The sequence below is a fragment of the Lontra canadensis genome, unplaced genomic scaffold, assembly GCF_010015895.1.
Source record: "Lontra canadensis isolate GAN:19392208 unplaced genomic scaffold, GSC_riverotter_1.0 scaffold98, whole genome shotgun sequence".
NCBI lineage: Eukaryota > Metazoa > Chordata > Mammalia > Carnivora > Mustelidae > Lontra > Lontra canadensis.
Genome location: NW_022631092.1, coordinates 5,929,906 through 5,956,782, shown reverse-complemented (window position 1 = coordinate 5,956,782; position 26,877 = coordinate 5,929,906). Strand labels below are relative to the sequence as shown.

The 26,877-nt window shown below is 37.3% G+C and overlaps 1 long non-coding RNA gene across 3 annotated transcripts in view; it reads left to right on the top strand.

Annotated features, from left to right (window-relative positions):
• The window catches only part of LOC116855079, a 70,471-nt gene that overhangs the window by 27,651 nt on the left and 15,943 nt on the right, over positions 1-26,877 (top strand). The window contains exons 2-3 of one of the 3 annotated variants that reach the window (XR_004380279.1): positions 15,074-15,205; positions 15,613-15,617. This is a non-coding gene — a long non-coding RNA (uncharacterized LOC116855079). Of the gene's footprint in view, positions 1-15,073; positions 15,206-15,612; positions 15,618-17,593; positions 17,619-26,877 lie in introns of those variants that run through there. The other 2 variants (XR_004380281.1, XR_004380280.1) reach the window with 2 other exon arrangements.

The following is a 26,877-nucleotide window of genomic DNA, read 5'->3' as shown; positions in this document are numbered from 1 at the left end:
AGCAGGATTCCTGCTCAGAAGGGAGCCTGATGCCAGGCTCAGAGGATGCCACTCAGGCACCCTGATCCAGAATCTTTGATATTGGAAAGTAATTAGATACTGTATGTCATGGTAATTGCTAAGATCTTACCTTTATTCTGGGCTGCCTGGCTGCCTCCGTCCGTAGAGCATACAGCTCTTGATCTTGGGGTTGTAAATTCAAGGCCCATGTTGGGTATAGAGATTACTTAAAAAAAAAAAAAAGTACTAAAAAAATTCTCGTATTGAGAAATAGCTACTATAGGTAGTCCGCTGTACTCACAATAGCTCAGGATGCTTTATGTTGCTCTTTTGCCATTAACACTTCTCTTATATTGGCTGAGTTTTTTTGTTTTGTTTTGTTTTTAAGATTTATTTATTTGAGAGGGAGAGAGTGAATAAGAGAGAGAACACAAGCAGGGGGAGCAGCAGAGGCAGAGGGAGAAGCAGGGAGCCCTGTGTGGGGCTGGATCCCAGGACCTTGGGAGCGTAACTTGAGCTGAAGGCAGCTGCTTGACTGACTGAGCCACCCGGATGTACCTAATGAGTTTTTTAATCTGTATTGCTATCTTGAATCTTTGTGAAGCAGTATAGTTTGATGGAAAGAACATAGGATTTGAAATCAGAGGGCTTAAAGTCCTGTCTCTCAGTTTACCAGCTCTGTGACTTTGAATTTTTTTGAGATTGTTCTCCTTACAAGTAATACTAAAAAATAAATGATATCTGTCTTAATAGAATTATTATAAAGATTAAGTATGCTTTGTAAACTGTAACATACTTTTTGAGTATTACAGTATTTTTCAATTGGCACCTTTGTTGTATTTTGCAAAAATAACACTGTCCTCAAAGATTGTTTTCAGATGGGTGAAAAAATTGCCAAACTTTGGCTTAATGTGTCACTTTCTTTGGAGGTGAGGATTCTTGGGTTTTATTTTTTTATTTATTTTATTTTAATATATATTTATTTATTTTTGTTCCTTGGGTTTTAATCTGCCTTTATACTTTCTCTAATAATAAATTTCTTCACTGAATGAGGAATTCTTTTTTTCTTTAAAGTTTATATTTATTTAAGTAATTTCTCTACCTAATGTGGGGCCCAAACTCATGACCCCAAGAACTGAGCCAACCAGGCTCCACTCTTCTTTGCCAAAGTTAGAAATTGGGTAGGCTTTATCATTTCCTTTAGCTTTATGGTGTTGTGAAAATAAAGGCTGTCTGGAAACCACACTGGGACTTAGCCTTTCTGGAAGTCACTGGTTCTCAGTGGGGTCAGGACCCCTATGAATCTTTGAATCTTTGAAGGTGCACTTTTGGTTGCCACAATGATTAGGATGGGGTAGGTGCAGCATTGGCATTCAATGAGCAGAAGCCAGGAATGCCATACATTCCACAATGTCTGAGACAGTTCTGCATGATTTTTGAACTTTTTCCCAGCTCTCGTAGGTGAAAAACCTGTTTGTACTTACTTAATGTTAATTCTGTTATACATTTAAACACAGTAATTTTTTGCATGGTTTTAATAGACACTAAATTTTCTAGGAATGGAACTGCTTAGTAAACGGAGGGCAGATTATACTTTGTTTTCTTCAGAACTTTAACAAGAGTTGTTAACTGTTTTTGGAAAATCATTACCAATGGCATTGACCCTTTTGGCATCTGATTCTCTAATACAACTCAATTGTTTCAGTCTACATTTGTAGATGTCATGTGCACGGCATTTCTGTGTATGTGTGCAAGTGTCAATTTCCTTAATAATGAATGCTGGGATGGTTATACCTGAACATTTCAGTATTACAATGTATTAAGTTACTTTTCTTTCTTTTATATTATATTAGGCATTATCTTAAGTTTTGAAGACTGAGGATAGATAAATTACCTACTTGCATCTCATTTCAGATTTGTGCTCTTCTTCTTCTTTTATTTTTTAAAGATTTTATTTATTTATTGGGAGAGTACATGCCACGTGAGTAGGAGGAGGGGCAGGGAGGCAGAGAGAGGAATCCCAAGCTGACTGAGCTGAGGCTGAGCACAGAGCCCAGGTGAGCATGGAGCTTCGATCATTCAGTCTCATGACCCTGAGATTATGACCTGAGCTGAGAGTCAGACATGCAACTGACTGAGCCACCCAGGCACTCCAGTTTGTGCTCTTGAAACAAAAAAATTTTATTTTAGTGGAGTTTCTGGTTGGAGCCTGTATTTAATGGAAATCTACCTTGCCTTTCAAGAGAGATAGGATGTTGATGTTGATCTATGTTATGTCTGTCCTCTTTCCTTTTCTGTTTTCCCTTCCCATTATGAAGTATATGATACTCAGACAAGAATATGGTGTTGTGTATGTAAGTAATGAAGCATATAATAAAACCAATACCTGTGAACTCATCACCCAGGCTAAGGAATAGAACATTACCAGTATTGATGGTATGTTTCTCCTTGATTTCCATTTACCTGTCTCTCTACCAGGGATAAAACTGTTCAGAATTTTTGTTTTGATTTGTTATTTCCTTCCTTAAGTTTACCACATTTGTATATATTTCAAAAATTTATTATTTAGTATTGCTTCTTTTTTAGCTGTAAAAATGGAATAATTATACATATATTCTTGTTTTGTTTTACTACATATATTTATTTGCTTTGGCTAATCAATATTATGTTTTTAAGATTCACCTATATCAATATGTGTAACTGTTATTTATTTTCTCAGGTATATGTGTTAGTATATGACTGTACCACAGTTTATCTTTTCTCCTAAAGATAGACATTGTTAAAAAAAAAAAAGATGGACATTGCTTTTTTCCATTTTGTTGGTATTACAGAGATATTCTTGCTTATCTTTAGGTGCACATGTACAAATATTTCCCTACAACAGTGAATTTTAAACATTTTTTAATTTTTAATTTTTATTTTTTTAAAGATTTTATTTATTTGAGAGAGAGACCACGAGTGGGGGAGGGAAGGGCAGAGGTAGAAGCAGGCTCCCCACTGAGCAGGGAGCTCGATGCAGGGCTCTGTCCCCAAACCGTTGAGATCAGGATGTGAGCCCAAGGTGGATACTTAACCGATTGAGCCACCTGGGTACCCCTTTAAACATTTTTTAAAAAGATTTTTTTTATTTGTTAGAGATAAAAAGCATGAGCAGAGGGGAGGGACAAGCCGACTCCCCACTTAGCAGGGAGCCCCACAGAGGGCTTGATACCAGGAACCTGGGATCATGACCCAAGCCAAAGGCAGATGCTTAAAGAACTGAGCCACCCAGGTGCCCCAAATTTTAAACATTTTTGATGGTGACCCTCCCATGCATGCATAGAGTTGAAAGAAAAATGAGGATCAATAGATCGATATTCATCCTTAACAGACATGATGCACTCATCCTTTCCATTTTATTTCTCTCTAAGTGCTAATTGTGACCTAAATGTTTTCACAGTTTACAATAGTTATCTTGGTTTCTTATGGAGAGCAGTGTGTTGACCTGACTTCCCTTTGCTTACAGAGGGTGCCAGAGGGCAACATCTCATGAGGTGAGAGTGCACCTGGCTAAGCAGAACACTGCTCCTACACCTGGAAACACCTGGTTTCTTGAGCTCAGTAAAGGACTGGATTTGGGTTCAGCCCCTAAGTACCTGCCATTCCTTTGTGGGATGAATTCCCTAAGTATGCCCTAACCAGATATTTTGAGTTTTGCAAGAGTCCCACCGTTCTCAGAGAATGTGAGGGGCGAGATAGGATTGGTTGGAGCTTTCTGTTCTTGATGTGTGCTTTGTTTACTTTCATATCAGACTTGGCTCCTCCTCTTACTGACTTCTCAAAGGCCCAGATCTCAGTAGTTTATTCTTCAGTTTTCTGGTGACTTTCTAATGTTCATATTAGATATTTGAGATATTTCCTCTTACTTGGGTTCTTTACTTTGCTATATTCTAGATAGCTTCAATTTTTTGCTGAAGAGTATGAGAGTTAATTTACATAGGAATTTGACTTTCATCTTAAGTAGTTGGTAAAAAACACAGAAGCTATATGTTTTAACTCTGTCTTGTGTCTGTTTAGAATATGTATGCAAACTATAATTTACAGAGCTGTGCTTTGAACCTCAGAGGAAGAATATTTACATTTGGTGCTATTTTTTAGTACAGGTTTTTCTTTTTTTTTTTTTTTAAAGATTTTATTTGTTTATTTGACAGAGATCACAAGTAGGCAGAGAGGCAGGCAGAGAGAGAGAGGAGGAAGCAGGCTCCCTGCCGAGCAGAGAGCCCGATTCGGGGATCGATCCCAGGACCCTGAGATCACGACCCGAGCCGAAGACAGAGGCTTTAACCCACTGAGCCACCCAGGCGCCCCAGTACAGGTTTTTCTTTTAAATCCAGTTCACCTACAGTATTATGTTAGTTTCAGGTGTACATTATAGTGATTCAGCAGTTCCATACATCACTCTGTGCTCCTCAAGATAAGTGCACTCCTTAATCCCCATCATCTATTTAACCCATCTCCCTCTCCCTTCCCGTCTGGTAACCATCAGTTTGTTCTCTCTTATTAAGACTCTGTTTCTTGGTTTGCCCCCCTCTCTCTTTTTTTCCCTTTTGCTCTTTTGTATTGTTTCTTAGATTCCAGATATGAGTGAAATCATGGTATTTGTTTTTCTCTGAGTGACTTATTTCGCTTAGCATTATACTCTCTAGCTCCATTCATGTTGTTGCAAATGGCAAGATTTCGTTCTTTTCTGTGGCTGAATAGTATTCTGTGTGTGTCTTTTTTTTATCCATTCAACAATTGACAGACACTTGGGTTGCTTCTGTATCTTGGCTGTTGAAAATAATGCTGCTATAAACGTAGACATAGAAGTGTTTTTGAGTTAGTGTTCTTCTATTCTTTGGGTAAATACCCACTAGTGGGATTGCTAGATAATAGAGTAGTTCTTTTTTTAATTTTTTGAGGAACCTCCATGCTATTTTCCAGAGTGGCTACACTAGTTTGCATTCCTACCAGCAGTGCACCAAGGGTTCCTTTTTCTCTATATTGTCTCCAACACATGTTTTTTCTTGTGATGGTGATTTTATCCATTCCGACTGGCATACATTTGGTACTATTCCTGATGACTTGTGTAGGGAGTGCTGAATAGGACTGGAAACAGGAATAACCAAAGTAATGCAATTTTTTAAATCTCACTTTTTTTGAACATAGGACTCAAAAATAATAAACACAAAGGTTTTTCTCCAGTCTAGAAGATGTGTTATGGCTATTGTTACAATTTTTAAATTTAATTTTATTTTCCTAAAGATTTTATTTATTTATTTGGGGGAGAGAGCACGAGCAGGAGAGAAAAGCAGGCTCCCTGCTGAGCAGGGGAGGCTGATTGGGCCTCCATCCCAGCACCTTTGGATCATGACCTGAGCCAAAGGCAGATGCTTAACAGACTGAGCCAACCAGGCGCCCCTGTAATTTTTTTTATTGTAGTAAAGTATATAATAACATAAAATTTACTGTTTTTTTTTTTAATTTTAAAAAATTTATTTTATTTATTTATTTGCTAGAGAGAGAAATCACAAGTAGGCAGAGAGAGAGAGAGAGGGGACTCAGGCTCCCTGCCCTGATGCGGGGCTTGATCCCAGGCCCCTGAGATCGTGACCCGAGCTGAAGGCAGAGGCTTAACCCACTGAGCCACCCAGGCACCCAAAATTTACTGTTTTAACCATTTTTTTCTGTTTTAATCATTTAAGAATGTACAGTTCAGTAGCATTCAGTACATTCACATTGTTGTGCAACCATAATTACTATCTATCTCTAGAACTTTATCTTTCCAAACAGAAACTGTACACATTAAACAGTAACTCCTCATTCTCTCCTCCTCCCAGCCAATGGCAGCCAGCATTCTACTTTCTCTCTCTATGAATTTTACTACTTTGAGTATCTCGAAGACAGGAAATCATATAGTATTTGTTCTTTTGTATCTGGTTTTATTTCATTTAGCATAATGTTTTCAAGGTTCCTCCGTGTTGTAGCATGTGTGAAAACACTGCTTTTTAAGGCTAATATTCCATTATATGTATATACTACGTTTTGTTTATCTGTTAATCTATCAATGGACATTTAGGTTGTCTTCATCTTCTGGCTATTATAAATAATGCTGCTATGAACTTTGGTGTTCAGATATCTAAGTACCTGCTTTCAGTTCTGTTGGGTATATACCCAGGAATGGAATTGCTGGATCATATGGTAATTCCGTGTTTATTTTTTCTGAGGAACCACCATACATTTTACTATTTTTTTTAAACATCTATAACTTATAGATGTATTTCTAATTAATAATTATAGAACTGTGTTATTTTTAATGGCTGTGTAAGATTTTAAAGTATGAATATATGGTTTATTTGTAGACATTCTGTAATGGTAATAGTTTTGCTATTATAAACAATACTATGATTCATCATTCAACAATAATATTCATCAGAGATTTACTGAACATATGCTGTGTACTGAGCATATGTAATAGCTCTTATGTCCATATATGCTTGTACACATCTGTTTACTTAGAATACATTTTTTAGAAGTGGGGCTCTTGGGTCAAAGGATGGGCATATTTTGAAGTGTGGTTATTTTCCTGAGAGCTTTTATAATGATAAACTGTTGTTAGATATAATCTCAGCAGTAGTGAATAGGAGTGCTAGATTCCATATACCTTAGGGAACAATGGCTCTTACTGATATTTTTAGTATTTGTCAGTCTGAAATAATAATGATAATAGTTTGCATCTCTTTGGGGGTGCCTGGGTGGCTCAGTCTGTTAGTGTCTGCCTTCGGCTCAGGTCATGATCTTAGGGTTCTGGGCTCCATTCTCATATGTCAGGCTCCCTGCCTAGTGGGGAATCTGCTTCTCACTCCACCTCTGCCTCTCCCTCTGCTCCTTTCTCTTTCTTGTTCATTCACTCTCTCTCTCTCTCTCTCTCAAATAAATAAGTAAAACCTTAAAAAAATGATTTGCATCTCTTTGATTACTACTGAAGTTTAACATCTTGTGCTTATGCTTTTATTTCTTCTTTTGTAAGCTGTATTTTCATGTATATATGCCCATGCGGAACTTCTTACATGTTAAGGGTATTAAATCTCTTTTTTGTATTGTAGATATTTTCTTAATTGTCATTTGTGTCTTAGCTTTCTTTCACAATGACTTTTGCAGTGTAGATGTTTTGTTTTTAAAAAGTTTATTTATTTTTAGTGATCTCTGCACCCAATTGAGGGCTCATACTTGACCCCTAGCTTGAGAATTGCATGCTCTTCCAACCGAGTGTCAGGCACCCCTAGGTGCTTTACATTTTTATAGTCCTTTATGATATCTGTTTTGGTCCCTTGTTCTGGTGTTCTTTCCCCACCCTGATTCAACCTTTACGTAATTTTTTTTTTATATACTAGATTTCTAGGAAATGTTTTTTAGAAATAGAAACCTCTGCATGAACTGATTACATCGAATTTTGGATAAATCTAATATAGGTAGGGAAAATGAGGTGTAGAAGGAAGGTGAGGAATCAAAACTTTATTTTAATCTTTAATTTTTAAAAGATTTTATTTATTTGAGAGAGAGAACATGAGGGAGTGTGAGTGGGGCTGGGAAGGGGGAAGTTCATTGGGAGAGGGAAAGAGAGTCTCAAGCAGATTCTGTGCTGGGTGCATAGCCCAACCAGGGGAGAGGGGCTCGATCTCATGACCCTGAGACCATGACTTGAACCAAAGCCAAGAGTCACTTAACCAACTGAGCCACCCAGGTGCTTCTAACCATTTTTATTTTTAGTGAAAATCTTCATAGAGAACAATGAAAACTTTTCTAGACTCATGCTAGAACCTGATTTGCTTTTTATTGATTTCTAAGGGTTAGGGATGTATTTCCTTGTTCCTTATTAATTCAGATATGTAGGATATGGTAGGTGAGAGAAATGATACATTAAACAGCTTTTTTTTTTTTTTTTAAGTAGTCTTCAAGTCTACTGTGGGGCTTGAACTCATGACTCTCAGATCAAGAGTCACATGCTATACCACCTGAGCTAGACAGGTATCTCAGCCCAGAGATATTCTAAAATTTACTTGTTCTTAAAATTTCTTTTTATTTTTTATTAAAAATTTTTTTCAAGATTTTATTTATTTATTTATTTGACAGAGACAGTGAGAGAGAGAGAGAGAGAGAGAGCGAGCTCACAAGCAGGGGGAGCAGCAGAGGGAAAGGGAGAAGCAGGCTTCCCCCTGAGTGGGGAGCCAGATGTGGGGCTCTGTCCCAGGACCCTGGGATCATGACCTCAGCCCAACTGACTGAGCCACCCAGGTCCCCCTATTTTAAAATTTATTTTATTTTATTTTATTTTATTTTTTATTTTTAAGAGATTTTATTTATTTATTTGACAGTCAGAGATCACAAGTAGGCAGAGAGGCAGTCAGAGAGAGAGGAGGAAGCAGGCTCCCTGCTGAGCAGAGAGCCCGATGTGGGGCTCGATCCCAGGACCCTGAGATCATGACCTGAGCCGGAAGGCAGAGGCTTTAACCCACTGAGCCACCCAGGCGCCCAAATTTTTTTATTTTTTAAAGATTTTTATTTGTTTATTTGATAGAGGGAGAGCGAACACAAGAAGGAGGAGCAGGAGAGGGAGAAGTAGGCTCATTACTGGGTAGGACCCTGGGTAATCATGGACCTGAGCCAAAAGCAGACATTTAACCAACTGAGCCTCCTAGGTGCCTCTCAGAATTTCTCGCGCTGTCATCATTGGAAATTTCTGAAATGGATGCTGCTTCAGTTGTTACTCTGCTCTTTGCTTTTGTAGTTGCTTTTGCCTTTTCTAAGTCCCTAAATCACATTCTTTGAGACTTGTGATTACTATTAACCTCTGTTCTTTTCTCTATCTTGTTGCCATACGTGGTCCCTGATTTTTTTGTCTTTTCTGTACTTTTATTCTTTTCTTTCCTTTTCATTTCTTTCCTGTTTCAACGTAAGCACAATAAAGATTGGAAGCACTTATTTCTTCTGGCATAGAAGAAACTAATCATACCATGTGATCTTCAGTTTTTATTTACAGACTCTTTACAGCAGTGTGTACGTTTTAGGCTTCTTTAAGCTCTGAGTGTATAATTTTTCTGGACATTTGCATTTGCCTAGCTACTTGGATGATAGTGTGAATGTAGAGGAAGTATTGTCATTTGATCTAAAATACAATAATAAAATACAGTAATAATGATATGATATTGGGGCACCTGGTTGGCACCTGAAAGAGCATGAGTTTTGATCTCAGGGTTGTGAGTTTGAGCCCCGCCCTTGGGTTTGACTATTACTTAAAATGAATAAATTAAAACTTAAAAAACATATGTAATGATATGAAAAAATGTTTTTGAGCCTTATGAACTTAATAGTGAACCTGCCTAGTGACCTTGACCAAGTCATTTAAAGTGGCGTATATTTTATTTTGTACATTCAGATGATCTCATATTTTGGCTTCCTTTTCTTAGATAGAATTTTGCTTACATAGCAAATGCAAGAACCAGAGATTTAAAAGTCAGAGGACTTTAGGGATCATCTGGTATCTATTCTGTTGCTTCTACAAATATTCACCTGTCAGTGTTTTGGTCTTGAGGGTATATTGAAATCTCTGGCTTCATAGAACTTACAGTTATTTATGAAAAGAAGGTTGTGAAGAAAGTGTGATCTTATTTTAAGATTCCTCACTTCATTTTGGTAGGTCTTAATATGTTCAAAAGAAAAAGGGTCTGATTCCTTATATGCCAAATTGTAATTCAGGAACTGTAAAGTAGGAGGAAAGCAACCCTGAATGAGTGAATTAGGACAGTGACTCTCAAAATTTTCTGTGTATGAATCACCTGAGGTTCTTGTTAAAATGCAGATTCTGTTCAGTGGATCTAAGGTAAGACCTGAGATGGTACAAGTCTGTGAAACACATTTTGAGTAGCAAGGAGTTTGTGTATAATTAAGAGAAAAGAATAGTGTTCTACCATTTTAAGAAGAATGGTTTGGCGCTATGGAACACAGGCTTGGAGTTGTGAGTAGCACACCACACTTGGCTTTGGTGAAATGAAATTATAAGAGATATTAATGGCCATATTTTAAGAGGGGGTATTAAGGAGGTAATCACCTGCTTTTTGAATGGCATTCAGAACTGAGATTGGATGGTGAGTGGGTCTAAAACATTTGAAAAGATACTAGGAAGTGAAAGAGATGAAGATCTTCAGGTATGATGAAAGTAAATTATCTAGTCAGGTAATTTATGAGTTAAGTTTTGGCTAGGAGGATTTATTTGTATTTGGAAAGGTTTCCTCCCCTTTTTATAATTACTCTAATTGGCATAGTTCTTGTAGTTAAAAAATGTAAAAATAAATGCTTTTTAAATTTTTTAATTTTTAAAAAAATTTTAAAAAAGATTTTATTTATTTGACAGAGAGATCACAAGTAGGGAGAGGCAGGTGGGGTGGGAGGTGAAGCAGGCTCCCTGCTTAGTAGAGATCCCAATGCGGGGCTTGATTCCAGGACCCTGAGATCATGACCTGAGCAAAGGCAGAGGCTTAACCTACTGAACCACCCAGGTGCCCCTAATTCCTTTTTTAAATAGAAAATATAGGTGTTTTTTGTTTTTTTTTCCATAGGCACATTCTGTGTGGGAAGCACGTCAGATTTCTTTGATTTCCAGGTCTGAATAAAACTTAACTGTTGTGCTTAAGTTGCCTTTCTCTGATCTGTTCCTCGGGGTGCAGCTACTTGGAACATAAATCAAGCTGGGAGTTCATTTTACTTCATAGAATTAGCAAGACTCTTAATTTTGGAGTGGTATAAAATGTTCAGTGGGTATTGAACATTTATCTGTAGGGAAAAATTTGGCAAACCAGTCTTGGAACCAGCAGCCTTTTATTTAGGGCTGTGAATTCACAGTGCTAGTGTTTCCATTTGTGTTTTTAGAAATTTAAACTTTTGGGGTACCTGGGTGGCTCAGTTGGTTAAGCATCTGGTTTTGGCTCAAGTCATGATTTCAGGGTCCTGGGATCGAGCCCTACATCGGGCGGAGCCTGTCTCCCTCTCCTCCCCGCTTGTTCTCTTCTTTCTCTCTCAAATAAATAAAATTAAAAAAAAAAAAAATTTAAACTTTTTCCCCCCTTTCTGGTACAATTTTAGAAATAATCCATGCTCATATTTCCCTTTTAATATAGCATCTGGCCTCCTCCAACATGAAGATATTGGGAAAATTACTGTGAATTTTCATATTATTATGACCCCTTGATTAGTGTTACTGGAATATTGGCTTCCTTGAAAATAGTTACATTATAGTAAGGAGAATTTTAGGTTATTGTGTTGTTATGGAGGCATAAAGATGTGAAGTGTAATCATGGACAGAATATGACTATTTTAATTCTAATGGCTCATTATAATCAAATACATGTCAAGTGTTCTCTCTATTAACAATTCAATTTCTGTATTTTTGGACAGCATTTATTATGTTACGTATATTGTTATTTCTCTGTAAGGTTCTTTTTTTTTTTTTTTTTTGTATTTAGTTCTCTTTTAACACAACTGTTAAAGCTCAAGTAAAACATCAGAGTGACATTATAGTCTGTTCTAGAATCAGGCCAATGAAGAAATGAAATGAAGCACATTGTTGGCTAAAAATACATTTTGCAAGTTACATCTAAAATTTTTTAGAGCGTGTATTGGAAATATAATTCAGCTGTTCTTTTTTTTTTTTTTTTAAGATTTTATTTGCTTATTTGTCTGAGCAAAAATGAGAGCAAGTGAGCACAAGCAGGGGAAGCAGCAGGCAGAGGGAGAAGCAGGCCCAGGAGCCTGATGTGGCCTTGATCCCAGGACCCCGGGATCATGACCTCAGCTGAGGGCAGACACTTAACTGACCACCCAGGTGTCCCTCAGATGTTCTTATTCTGTGGAGTTTTTAAAAAATGTGATTATTTGAATGTAAATTTCCATACAAATAAGTTTCTAAGTTTCTATTATCTTCCATTTTTAAACTGATTTTTCCTTTAGTACTGCATAAGCGTTTCCTGTATATTCTGAAAACTCAAGATAGTAATACCTGGAATTAAAGTAAATTAAAAAAGAAATTGCAGATAAGCCTAACATTGAGATAATTAAATTTAAAAGAATAAAATTAGTCGGTTAAGAATCTGACTCTTGATTTCAGCTTAGGTCTTAATCTCAGGGCTGTGAGTTCAAGCCCCATGCCCATTTAAATAAAAAAAAAAAAATAATAATAAAAAGGGCATCTGGTTGGCTCAGTTGGTTGAGTATTTGCCTTTGGCTCAGGTCATGATCCCAGGGTTCTGGGATGGAGCCCTACCTCAGGCTTCCTGCTCAGTAGGGAGCCTGCTTCTCCCTCTCCTCCCCACTTGTTGCTATCTCTGTCTCTTTCTCCCAAATAAATAAATAAAATCTTAAAAAAAAAATAATAAAGTTAGGATATTACTTATTCATGTTACCACTTATTAATAATACCATCACATTGGTATGTAGGTCCTTCAAGGGGAGGGACTATATTACGTATTTGTGTTTAGTGCACATATTAAAAAAGACTCCTTGTTCTGTTAAAAAAAAAAATCATTAGAAGCAAATACTCCTAGTTCTGGTAAAATCTATTTTTTTTTTTTTTGTAAAGTTGTTTAGTTAAATAAAAATAAAAATAAAAAAGGGGGCTTTGGAGTCATGCTGCTGGATTTTTTCCTTTTTCTTTTTTAAAAAATCCTAACCCTATCTCTTAGTAGTTTTATGATATTGGATGTAACTTGACTTTTCTGTGTCCAACTTTATTAAAAAATGATCATATAAATAGTTCATTTCATAAGGGTTCTTGTCAGGATTAAGTGAGATAATCCATGGAAAGTGCTTAGAAGAGTTTTTGGCACATAGTAAGTGCTTAATTAATGTTAGGGGCTGGTACTCTTCGTATTCAGGACCACACTATTGCATTGTTTGGTGAATTTATTTTGCTTTTTATTTTATTGTATTTTAATTTTTTTTTAAGATTTTATATATTTATGAGACAGAGACAGTGAGAGAAGGAACACAAGCAGGGGGAGTGGGAGAAGGAGAAGCAGGGTTCCCGCTGAGCAGGGAGCCTGATACAGGGCTCAATCCCAGGACCCCGGGATCATGACCTGAGCCAAAGGCAGATGCTTAATGACTGAGCCACCCAGGTGCCCCTTGTATTTTAATTTTTAAATATATTTTATTTATTCATTTAAGACACAGAGAGATACAGAGAGAGCATTAGCAGGGGGAGAAGCAAAGGTAGAAGAAGGAAATTCTCCACTGAGCTGGGAGTCCAACATGGGGCTCAACCCCAGGACCTAGAGATCATAATCTGAGCCAAAGGCAGACACCTAACCCACCGAGCCACCCAGGCATCCCTACATGATACATTTTCAATTTGTCTTCTGGAAAGTGTGTAAGCCAACCTTTTGGGTGAATTGGCCTTTGTTTTGAGCATCTTATCTTTTTACTGCAACTCTGTGTTTTCTGTAATCATTCCTGTTTTGCATATCAGGAAATTGAAATTTAAAGAGGTTAAGTAATTCCTCATACAACTATAAAACTCACTTTAAAATCCTACTTAATTTGAGGCCCCTGGCCGTCTCAGTTGGTGGAGTGTGCAACTCTTGATCTCAGAGTTGTGAGTTCAAGTTCCATGTAGTGTGTAGAGATTACTTAAAAAAAAAAAAAATCTTAAAAAAAAATAGAAAAAGGGGCACCAGGGTGGCTCAGTCATGAAGCGTCTGCCTTTGTCTCAGGTCAGGATCCTGGGGTCCTGGAATCGAGCCCTGCATCGGGCTCCCTGCTTGGCAAGAAGCCTACTTCTCCATCTCCCACTCCCCCTGCTTGTGTTCCTTCTCTTGCTGTATCTCTGTCAAATAAGTAAATAAAATCTTTAAAAAATAAAAATAAATAAAAAAATAAAATTCTACTTAATTTAAAAATCCTTCCACTATTTTACCTCTTAAAAGGTGTAAAGCCTCCATTAGAAAACTTAACCTGTTATATTGTCTTTGGGATTTATGTATATAAATTTCATATTAGATTGGGAGATATTTTTTTTTAGAGTGGGAACTAATTTATTTTGGGGCTCCCCCACCAACTAGTAGAGTACCTGTCACGTATTGGGTACCTAAAAAATAACTAGTTGAGTAGCAAGTGGATACACAGAATGTTAGAAATAGAGGGGATTTTAGAGTTCATGGAAATCGTAGAGACACAAGAATTTCTAAAAAGAATTCTATGGTGCTTACATAGGGCTACAGCTTTTGATTTTGACTCTTTATTTATAAAACAATTAGTACTGTCTATCACATTGTCTCATAAAAGAAGCTATTTTGATACCAGAAAAAAGTAGGAAGGACAGTCTCAGAGTAAGCACAGTTTGTAACTCTACACCCACTTTCGGTCGTGGCTGGCATCTTTTTAAAGATTAGATTTCAGGAACCATTATCTAATGCAACCCTCTTTCTTTAGAGATGATATATCTGAGCTCAGAAAAGTATCAAAGTTCTTACAGCAAGGCAGAATAACTGAGTTTAGAACCCAGTTTAGAACTGACTGCTCGCCCAAAATTTTGATCCAGTCACCTTAGTCTTCATCACATGATGACACTTAGACATACAGAATTTGTTCCTTATGTAAGAGCATATATCTAGGAAGAAGTAGAGCTGGGACTTGAATCCACGTTACCCAATTCCACTTTCAGTGAAACCTGTGCATTACTTACATGTAATCTTAACCCATTCTACCAGCCCCCATTCAGTTGTAAAGATGGAGTTATAAATGATTGAAAGGAAATGTTTGAGGATGCCTGGGTGGCTCATTTGGTTAAGTGTCTGACTTCAGCATAGGTCATAATCTTGGGGTTCTGGGATCAAGCCCCATATCCAGCTCTGTGTTCAGTAGAAAGTCTGCTTTTCTCTCTCCCTCTGCCCCTTCCCCCTGCTCTTGCTCTCTCACGCACACACACACTCTGTCTCTCTGAAATAAAATCTTTAAAAAAAAGAAATGTTTTATATTTAGCATTTTCTTTCCTTAAAAATTTCAGATTTGGAGCTTCAGCAACTTCTTCTAGGGAGGAGGTCCAGTGTGGCTCCTGTTCCAACCTACGATCTTGATTCACATCCATAGATTGGAGTATTGGTGTACAAGCCATCCTCAGACACCTCACTAAGGACAGGTATGTGAAAGAGACAGTAAAGATAAGTAGAATGAATGCTAATGTTTTTCCTGTTTCTTGTTAGATGAAAACAGTTGACTGTCTTTAAAAATTTAGCCCTTTATCCTGGTAAAAACAAAGCATTTGGAATATTAATTGAGTGCAGCAAAATATTTTCTTGATGGTAAAATATGTGTCAAAATGTTAACAGTGGTGAAACTTAGGGTAATTAAAATTTTTCTTCTTTCTCTTTTTGTGTATTTTCAAATTATATTTATGAGCTTGTGTTAGTTACCTATTGTTACATAATAAACCACCCCTAACTAGTAGTTTAAAACTTACCAGTCATTTATTTTGCTCAGGTACTTGTAATTTGGACAGGACCTGCTTCGTGGGAACAGCTTGTCTCTGTTAATATGTGGCCTAAGATGAAGTAGCTGGAAGGGTGGGGGCAGCTTGATGGTGGGGCACTGGAATTGTTCGAAGGCTTGGCACACTCATACATATGTCTGGTGGTTAATGCTAGCTTTTGGTAGGGGCCTAAGCCTGGGCTGTTAGCCACAACACCTACACATGACCTCTCCTTTTGGTTGCTTGGCTTCCTCACAGCGTGGTGGCTAGGTTCCAAGAAAGAGCATCCCAGGAGAGCAAGATGAAGTTGCATGGCATATTTAACTTTGTTTTGGAAGTCACATAGTAGTACTCTGCTTTTTTCTATCGGTTGAGGTAGTCCTAAAGGTCCACCTAGGTTCAAAGAAGGGGGTAGATATAGACCACACCACTTCAAGGGAGGAGTATTAGCATCTGATTAGATGAAGGGCCTATGGGATGGAATCTGCCATTGTAGCCATCTTTGGAGAATATGATGTGCCACAGTTTGTATTACTTTTAAGATAAGAGTATAAATAATGTGTGTAATATGTAAAAAAAGGACTATTGACAGAAAATAATGGTGTATAAGTTCAGTAGAATTTTGTGTGCTTTTCCTGTTTGAGTATGATGCTAAAAATAAGATGCCTAAACAGGAAGAGGAGAAATAGATTTTGAACTTTCTTTTGTATCAATGAAGCAGCAAACTGAAAAGTGGAGACAAAAATTTATAAACAAGGTGCAAAATAAGATTTGTAGTTCAGATTTTTTGTTTTTGAAAAAATGCTTTTATTTTAGTTTAATGGCTACTTCTTTTTTTAAAATTTTAACAATTGGAGAATTATTTGGGAAACTGCTTTCTAGTATGATAGATTTGAGAAAATGGTGTCATTGTTACTCTATGCATCAAGTTTGTTTTGTCTATCTACTTCTTTTAAGGAAAACTATGTAATCTTTTTTAGGACTGTACAATTTTATCTGCTAAATTTCTGGTAAATAGCTTAAAATTTCAGTGGAACGAGAAAATTTGCCAAGTTGTAGAATATTTGGTTGTGTTATTATTTTTTATAAAGACTTACTTATTTGAGAGCAAGAGAGCACTAGTGGGGAAGGAGCAGAGGGAGAGGGAGAGAATCTCAGGCAGACTCCTGCTGAGCAGGGAGCCGGATTTGGATCTCAGTCTCAAGACCCTGAGATCATGACTTGAGTTGAAATCAAGAGTCAGTTGCTTAACTGACTGAGCCACCCAGATGCCCCATTTGGTTGTATTATTGATCACATTTACTCACCAGTTGGATGAATTGCCTTCGGCAGTTTTGAATATAGCTAGTACTTAATTTCTGAATATAATGGGATAATATTTTTAGGTAATCCTCTAAGTATTACATAGAGATGTTGATCCATTCACTTTATGTGGGAAATAAGCTATAATACATATATACCAGTATATATGTGTGTATACACGCGCACACACACACACACACACACACTATAATTCATATATACCAGTATATATGTGTGTACACACACACACATACACACACACACACACACACACACTCATTATCTTTTAGGTCCAGAAAGATTTTCTTGCTGTCTAGATTTGAGCTAATACGGCAGAGATGATTCAGTTCTATTTCCCAACTACTCACAGATATCTTATGGTGGAAAATGACTGAACTGGCTCTTGTGACATTAGAGGTAATCTCAGAAGTTTGCTCTTAACTGTGAATAATCCGAATTGACTGAATTTGTGAAACAATGTATTTTGGTTCAAAGGTATGATAATTGGGAAAGCTGTTTTAATTTCTTTTTTCATTTAAAAACATGTTTTCTAGTAGACATAAATTGGGAATAATGAGTAGTATAAAATACTGTGTCTTAAATAACAACAACAAATGTGTGCATATATATACAAAAATATATATGTATAGTCTGCAAGTATTAACTTGCCTTCTTTTTTTGTTTTAAGCATTTTTAAAGCCCACTTTTGCTTTTAAGAAGTGTGAGTAGGTAAATTTCTGATAACATCTTTTCCAGGTTTATCTTTCCTCCATTCTGCAGGCCTATGCCTGAGGGGATAAAAATCCCCTGAGTGAGTGAAATACTGCTTTCTGTCTGAAGCTAAAACAAACAATATTAAAAACTTCTAGAATACCCTATGGAAATTGTAAATATGCTGGTGTTTACTCTGTGGCACTCTGTTCAATTCATGGAAGGAGATAAATGATGAGGTTCTCTTCTGAAGATGAATGATTATTGGGGCACCTGGATGGCTCAGTCAGTTGGGCGCCTGCCTTGACTCTGGTCATGATCTCAGGATCCTGGGGTGGAGCCATACATTGGGCTTCCTGCTCAGCTGAGAGTCGTCTTCCTCTCCCTCTGCCTCCCCACCAGCTTGCTCTCTCTCAAATAAAATCTTTAAAAAGATGAATGACTATGTAAATATTCTTTTAAAATACAAAAAATATTTTTGAATAATTGTGAAAGGCAGAAATTAAAATTTTCTTCTTTTTTTAAAGATCATATTTATTTTACAGAGAGAGACACAGTGAGAGAGGGAACACAAGCGGGGAAGTGGGAGAGAGAGAAGCAGGTTTCCTGCTGAGCAGGGAGCCCTATGTAGGACTTGATCCCAGGACTCTAGGATCCTGACCTGAGCCAAAGGCAGATGCTTAATGACTGAGCCACCCAGGTGCCCCAGAAATTATATTTCTTTGGGATTAGTGGTTATCCTACTTATTCTGATTTCTAAAATTATGATGACTCTCTGTTGAAAAATGGCATTCAGTTCATGCTTGTACAGATTTTTGGCAAAAGAGAAGTTATGTGACTTTATTCTCTTGAACTCCCCACCCCTGTTATTAAAAAATATAACACCTTTTATGTTTGAAACGTTTAACAGAAGTGTTTAAAATTTATGGTAAGGAAGTGATTGGCATAGCATAAAATTTACCATATTAACTGTTTTTTAGTGTATAGTTCAGTAATATTAATAAGTATATTCACATTGTTGAACAGCCAATCTCCAGAACTTTTCATCTTGTAGAACTGAAACTCTATACATATTAAATAACACCTCCTTTATTCTCCCCTCCTTCTAAACCCTGGTAACCAGGATTCTATTTCTGTCTATGAATTTGACTACTGTAGGTACCACATATAAATGGAATCATACAGGATTGTCTTTTTGTGACTGGCTTATTTCACTGAGCGTGATGTCTTCGAGGACATTTGATATAGTACATGCCAGAATTTCCTTCTTCTTCTTCTTCTTTTTTTTTTTTTTTGGTAGAGAGAAGGAAAGAGGGGGGCTGAAGGAGAGGGAGAGAGAGAATCTTAAGCAGGTTCCACACACAGCATGAAGCCTGAGATCATGACCTGAGCTGAAATCAGGAGTCAGATACCTAACCAATTGAACCACATAGACACTCCAGCAGTGTTCCTTTTTATTATTGAGTATACTATTGTTTAGTTTTACCTAATTTTATTTATGTATTTTTATTAAAAGATTTTTATTTTTAGGTCATCTCTATACTTAGTGTGGAGCTTGAACTTATAACCCTGAGATCAACAGTCACCTGCTCTACTGACTGAGCCAGCCAGGCACCCCTCAATACCAATTTAAAAAATTAATTCATTGATGGGTATTTGTACTGGCTTTTATTATATTTATCATCTCATCATTTTTAAAGAATTTTATTTATTTATTTTAGAGAGAGAGTATGAGCTGGAGGGGTAAAGGGGGAGGGAGAGAGAATCTCAAGCAGACTGTGTGGAGTGTGGAGCCCTGTGTGAGGGCTCAATCTTACAACCCTGAGATTGTGACCTGAGCTGAAACCAAGAATTAGATGCTTAACAGATTATGCCACCCAGGTGCCACTATCTCATCATTTAAACATTTTCTCCTTTGTATATTTAATATATACATATGTTTAATATAATACATCTAGATATAATATATACATATATTGAGGGATATATTCAAATTTTTTTAGAATAGGTACAGGATCAAAAAAGTTTGGAGGTTACTGTTCTAATCCAGAATAGTCAGAAAACAACTAGAATTATCCTTAGTCACAGGTCTGATTGTACCATTTATGATTAATTACTGAAAATTACTGAAAAAAGGTGAATTTCTTAACGTGATGTTTGAGGAGCTATACCTTAATAGACCCATATTTCCTATCTGTTTTCCGGCTACATTTCAGTCTTATAGCTCAGTGCTGCCTTTTATATACCTTAATAGACCCATATTTCCTATCTGTTTTCCGGCTACATTTCAGTCTTATAGCTCAGTGCTGCCTTTTAGATTATTCTCACCAAATTCCTTGTATTTCCTTTAATACATAATGTTCTGCCTTTGAGTTTTGGCCAACTCTTTCCATTGCCTAGAATGCTGTTCCTTGCCCACCTTGCCTTTTAGAGGTACTATGATATATCATTTAAACTCCAGCTAAAGCACTTCTCTGAAGTGCTGCCTGGCTTATCCAAGTCAATTTAATTGCTTTATTTTCTGCACTAACTGTGTATGTGGTATGCATCTTTATTGTAGCCCCTCTCAAACTAAAATTGCAGTTATTAGTGTGTCTGCTTCCTCCTAGACTGCTACTCCTTGAGGACAAAGAAGGGGTCTTATTCATCCAGTACTTGTATGAGTGAAAGGGTAGTATAGTAGCCTTGTGGGTGGGGCCTTCTGGATGGAGGGCTACCCATTATCTCAGTTTCCAAATTTTTTGTTAATTACTTTAGGTCCATACCTACACAGGTTGAGGGTGAGCTCAAGAGTTCATAAAGAACTTTATGGAGTCATTTCCCTGAGGACATAGAGAAAAGGAAAAAAAAAAAAGTTTTGTCTGCCCACTTGAAGGCAAAGTTTCCCCTTGGAATTTTCACCCCCGGAGGCTTTCAGTTTTCAGATGCTCTTGCTGCTGCTGCTGTACCCACCACAGAAGACCTTGGAGAACTGGAACATGAGAGTATGGGGAGAAAGAGAAAATTCTCAAGGGATTCACTCCTCTTTTTCTGAGCTTTATTTATTTATTTTTATTAAAGCCTTTGACAGAGAGAGAGCTAGAGTCAGAGAGAGCACACACAAGCAGGGAGAGCACCAGGCAGAGGGAGAGGGAGAAGCAGGCTCCTTGCTCAGTAGGGATCCTGCTGTGGGCTCCATCTCTGGACCTTGGGATCATGTCCAGAGCCAGAGGCAGACACTTAACTGACTGAGCCACCTAGGTGCCCCATCTTTTTCTGAGCTTTAGAAGTTCTCTTCCTAGCTTTGAACCAGGGCTAGAGGACTTCTGTCTTTCTTTTCACCTGGGTCTCATAGTGCTCACTTACAAGTTTTGGATTATGTTATGTCTAGGCTGGGAAGTACTAGAGGGAAAAAATGGTAAACTCATAGCTAGTTCAGTGATACTTTGAATTCTGGTGCTCTTCTCAGATCCGTCTGTAATATTTACTTTTCAGGGTCTTCAAATAGTTGTTCATGCATTCCATCCACGTTTTATAGTTTAGTTCATTGAGAGATAAATGGAGGTGTTTGTTTACTTTATTACCAAATGGGAAGTCTTCCCAAAACTTTTGTTTTAACATTTTATTTTTCTATAGTTTTAGATTCATAGGAAGTTGAAAAAGAAGATAGAGAGGTCTAGTGTGACTTTTACCCAGTTTCCCCCAGTGGTTATGTTCTACATAATTATAGCATGATACTCAAGCAAGGAAACTAACATTAACACCAACTTTTGTTATAAACATTTCAAATATACAAGAATGTTGAAGGAAGGGGCTCCTGGATGGCTCAGTGGGTTAGGCCTCTGCCTTCGGCTCAGGTCATGATCTCAGGGTCCCGGGATTGAGCCCTGCATCAGGCATTCTGTTCAGTGGGGAGCCTGCTTCCCGCTCTCTCTCTGCCTGCCTCTCTGCCTACTTGTGATCTCTTTCTGTCAAATAAATAAATAAAATCTTTAAAAAAAAAAAATGTTGAAGGAATAGTACATTGAACATCTGAATATCTGAGTGATAATTCAGGAACTTAAATGTTTTACCATACTTGGCCTATATATATATATGTTCTAATATGTGCATATTCTTTTGTCTGTGAACCACTTGAAAGCACATTGCAGGCATCAGCATACTTCCCCCCCTAAGTACTTAGTTTTATCTTCCAAAAATAAAAAAAGGACACTATACTTTAATAAACACTTAGTAAAAGATTATTTTTCTATATAACTCTAATACCATTATCATACCTAAGAATACTAGCAGTATGAATGGGGGAGGGGAGACAGTAGTCATAATGTTCCAGGGCTTTTGTTTTGAAGGCTTAAGTTATTGTTTGAGGAGATGACCCTCCTGATGATGTACCCTTGGTGATAGTTTTGAGTATCTGAGCTTCTACCATGTGTGCAATTCAAAGCCCAGGGAGCCTCCTGATTCTGTATTCTTGTTTTCTGTCACTCTTTCCCCAGCTCATACTTCCTACAGTTGTCTGAGCAGATACTTAGAATAGAGAATAGATTCAAGAGATTATCATTTTGTCACACTGATTTAGGACTAGCATGTAACTTTGGTTTTAGTTATTAGGAAAGGACAGTTATAATTGTGGTAGTTTTTGATAATGGTGATGTGTAAGGATTGTATCCAACTGGAAAGTAATTGAAAACCTGGCTACGAGGCTTAAACAAAGAAAGGTCTGTTTTTCTTACATAAGTCTGGAATGAGGCAGTTGCTCATGTTGCTTCAGTGGCTCAACAATATTGGGGCCCGTATCTTTGTGATTTGCTTGGCCTTCATGGTCCTAAGATAGCTACAACTCCAGCCTTCTACCCACATTTAAGGAGAAAGGCAAAAGGTCCAGACCAAGCAAAAGCTTTCCTATTACTGTTTCTAGAAAGTTACTTTTAATGTCTCCTGGACCAAAATTGGGTCCTGTGGTTACTTCTAACTAAGTAGCCTTTTGGTCTCTATAGTGAAGTACAAGGAGGAAGGAAGGATTTACGAATGGCTTTTTGGCAGCCAGTTAACAGCATCTGTCACAATTACATGATTGCATTCATTTTACTTCAGAAGTTCTTTTGACATCAGTATTGTATTCCCCACATGGGTGCTTTACAGTTACATAGTATCTTACTGGGTACTGGAGGAAACAAAAGGAATTTTTTTTTTAAGATTTTATTTTTATTTATTTGACAGACAGAGATCACAAGTAGGCAGAGAGGCAGGCAGAGAGAGAGAGGAAGGGAAGCAGGCTCCCCGCTGAGCAGAGAGCCCGATGCGGGGCTCGATCCCAGGACCCTGAGACCATGACCTGAGCCGAAGGCAGAGGCTTAACCCACTGAGCCACCTAGGCGCCCCAACAAAAGGAATTTTAAATTTAGTTGTGAAGGTGAGCCTTTTGGTTATGCAGGATAAACTTCATCTTGAATTTTGGGACCTTGGGCAGGTTTTTGAATATGTAAGCATCTGTTTTCTCATATGTGAAATGGCGTTAATAATACCTGACTTTTAGGGTACTTGGGAAGTAGGAAGGAGATAATTTATGTAAAGTACTTAATATAGTGCCTGCTGCATTGGTGGGGTGACAAGGAGATATTATAATCTAGATTATAGATTTGAGTAGATGTGAGTAGATGTGCTAGAGTAGAAGAACATGGACTTCATAGTCAACAGACTTGATTCCTAGTGTCACTACACAGTAAATGTATGGTCTTAGGCACATCATGTAATCTCTCTGAGATAGTTTATTATCGTGCAGTGTTTATCTCTTAGGATTGTTCAAAGGATTAAAGATTATGTATGTACAGTGTGGCACCATGTAAGCTCTCAGTAAAAAGCATCTGTTTCTGCTGTTTTTAGTTATTATTTCTATAATTTGGGATCCATATAATAGGTAGGGAATCAGTCATTGAATTTACTTTAGAAATTTATTTGAGGTTTACTTTATTTGCAATTAAAGAATACTGTTGATTAGTAGTGAAAATTTTTCATCTGTTCCAAAAAATCAGCTGCAGAAACCAGATAGTGTTACTGTGAAAAACAAAACTTTTTAAAACTTTTTTATTTTTTTTATTTTTATTTTATTTTTAAGATTTTATTTATTTGAGAGAGAGACAGTGAGAGAGAGCATGAGCAAGGAGAAGGTCAGAGAGAAGCAGACTCCCCATGGAGCTGGGAGCCCGATGCGGGACTCGATCCCGGGACTCCATCCTGGGACTCCAGGATCAAGACCCGAGCCGAAGGCAGTCGTCCAACCAACTGAGCCACCCAGGCGTCCCAAGACTTTTTATTTTAAATAAAGTGTTTATTTTTAAGTCATCTGTACACCTAATGTAGGGCTTGAATTTATTACCCTGAGATCAAGAGTCGCATGCTCCACCGACTGAGCCAACCAGGTACCACAAAAAAAACTTTAAATTTAGTTGGGAAGGTGAGCTTTTGGTTATGTAATACAAAACTGGACTTGAATTTTAGGACTTTGGCATAATGGTATTGTGTTGTGAATCTTGCTTATTCTTTTTTGCTCAACACGATCTTAAGATTTAAACTTGCTTATATATATATATAGTTAGTTAGTAGCCTCCACTCCCAGTGTGGAACCCAGTGCAGGGTTTGAACTCACAACCCTGAGCTCAAGACCTGGGCTGAGATCAAGAGTCGGACACTTAAATGACTTGAGCCACCCATGTACCCCAAGATTCAAACATGTTTAAAATCTAGTGTGTAACTACTGACTGTTGTATAATAATCCATTCTATGTGGATTTTTACATTTTATTTACTTGTTTCTTTTTTTTTTTTTTTTAAAGATTTTATTTATTTGACAGGCAGAGATCACAAGCAGGCAGAGAGGAAGGCAGACAGAGAGGGAAGCAGGCTTCCCGCTGAGCAGAGAACCCGATGCGGGAGTCGATCCCCGGACCCCGAGATCATGACCTGAGCCAAAGGCAGCGGCTTAACCCACTGAGCCACCCAGGCGCCCCTTTACTTGTTTCTTTAATGAATCTTTAGGTGTGGCTTGGAAACTGCTAACACAAATAGTACTGTTATGTATTTTCTTATACATATTCCCTATTGAATTATGCAGTGGTTTCCCTGTGGTATATACCGAGGAAAGGAATTACTGGTCTGTATACATACTTAATTTCACTTAATATTGCCAGATTGTTTTTCAAAGCGGTTGCCCAGTTTATGCTCCTACCAGTAGTATTTTAGGGTTTCTATTTCCTTAAATCCTCACCAGCATTCGGTCTTACCCATCTTTTTAGCCTTGTCAATCTAATGGGCATAATGTAGTGTTTTGTTTTTCTTTTCTTTTCCTTTCTTTATTTTAGAGAGAGAGAGAGAGGGAGAGAGCCTGAGTTGGGAGAGGAGAGACTGAGGGAGAGGGGGAGAGAGAATTCCAAGCAAACTTCACACTGAGCATAGAGCCTGGCGCAGGGCTTGATCCCCAGATCCTGAGATCACAGCCTGAGCCAAAATCAAGATTTAGATGCTTAACGGACTGAGCCACCCATTGAGGCACCCCAAGTAGTGTTTTGTTTTAGTTTACATTTTTGTGATTTGAGAGTGAGATTTGGCATCTATTTATTTATTTTAAATAATAAGGCAGAAGCTTAACCCGCTGAGCCCCGTAGGCGCCCCTTGGCATCTATTTATTGAAACCATTTGGGTTTTCCCTGCATATTGACTAAAAATATTACCCAAATAATGCATATTGTAGATATTTTTAAAAATTGTCTCTACTTTTTTTCTTGTTGTTTTGTGTTTTATTGTAGATTTTTAAAAAAAAATTAAGATCCTCTGTAATATTCTAATCCAGTGATAATGGCTATTAACATTGGCCCTTAAGATTCATAATATACAAATTCATATACACACAAATATATATATTTGTTAATAGGATCACATGCCTGTGTATGCTGTTTTTTGTAATGTACACTTTTCATTTCACAATGATTTATGACCATTTTCCTGTGTTATTGGAAATGTATCTACATTACCATGTAATGGGTGCATATAATTTCATTTTATGGCCTTAAATTATTTAATCTTATATTGTGGGACATACATGCTATTTTTTTTTTCTCATTAACGGTGCTTTGGTGAACTGTTAATCAAGCCTAAGCCTACATTTTGTTGAGGCAAGGCTAGAGGGATTATGCTCTTGCTCCCTTTGTGAAACTGGATTTGTAATAGCAAGTTGCAGGCTGTCTCCGTTTATTTTCCACTTGGATTCTAGGGCGGCTGTTCACGCTTCATTTTATAAAGACAACGTCTAGCCCTCCATGTTCCAGGGCTAGAGTTTAAAGACTTCCCATTAGCCTTTATTCTTTCTATCTTTTCTTCTTCTGTCAAGGCCTAGTTAACAAAGAATAGTGAAACGGTGGATAGACCTGTATTTAAATACCCTTGTCTCTTCTGATAGAGGGGTTGGTTGCAAAATTTCAGCTATAAAGAACTCATCTAAATTGATAACTTTCTTTTAATTTTTAAAATGTTACTAGCTTTATATTATAAAAGTAAAAATGTTTGTTGTAAAACAGTTGAGAAAGTATAGAAAACCATAAAGAAAATAAAATTCCTATAATCCTACTCAAAGATAACTGCTATTACAATTATACCTTAATCTTTTTAGTTGTTTTTTCTAGATGGTGTGCACTGGCTCACCAGAACCGGTAATTAAAGAATTATGCAAGCCCAAATCATTGGTAACTTGATGTTAGCAATGGTGGGGGTAGTTACACCATGGAAATTGGTAAATGGTGTAAACCAGAGCTTCCTTCTCTCTGCCTAATTCTATCCAGAGCCAGTTTTTTGGCACACTATTGCATTTATACATTATATCAGTAAGAAGAGATCTACTTCATTTTTAATGGCTTCTTAGAAGTCTGTTGTATAGATCAGTGGTTCTTAGTGTGGTCCTTGGAGGAGCAGTGTCAGTGTTACCTGGAAAACTTTAGAAATGCAAATTTTTGGCCTCTATCCAGACCTACAGAATCAGAAACTCTTCTGTTGGGGCCCAGTAGTCTATGGTCCTACAAGCTCTGTGGGTGATTCTGATGTATGCTAAAGCTTGAGAACCAGTGGTATAGATATACCATAAATGATCAGATTGGTCTGATGATTTCTATGTGATAAATTCCTAGACATATGTTCATTTAAATGTGTTTAGGTGGATATTGCCAAGTTGTATTCAAAAAAGGCTGTACTAGTTTCTATTCCCACATGAAGTCTACATCAGTTTCATTTTAGGTTCTAGTTCCATGTAGACAAAAACAGTTATATTAAATACCTTCTTTTCTAGCTGCATCTGTATCCATTTAT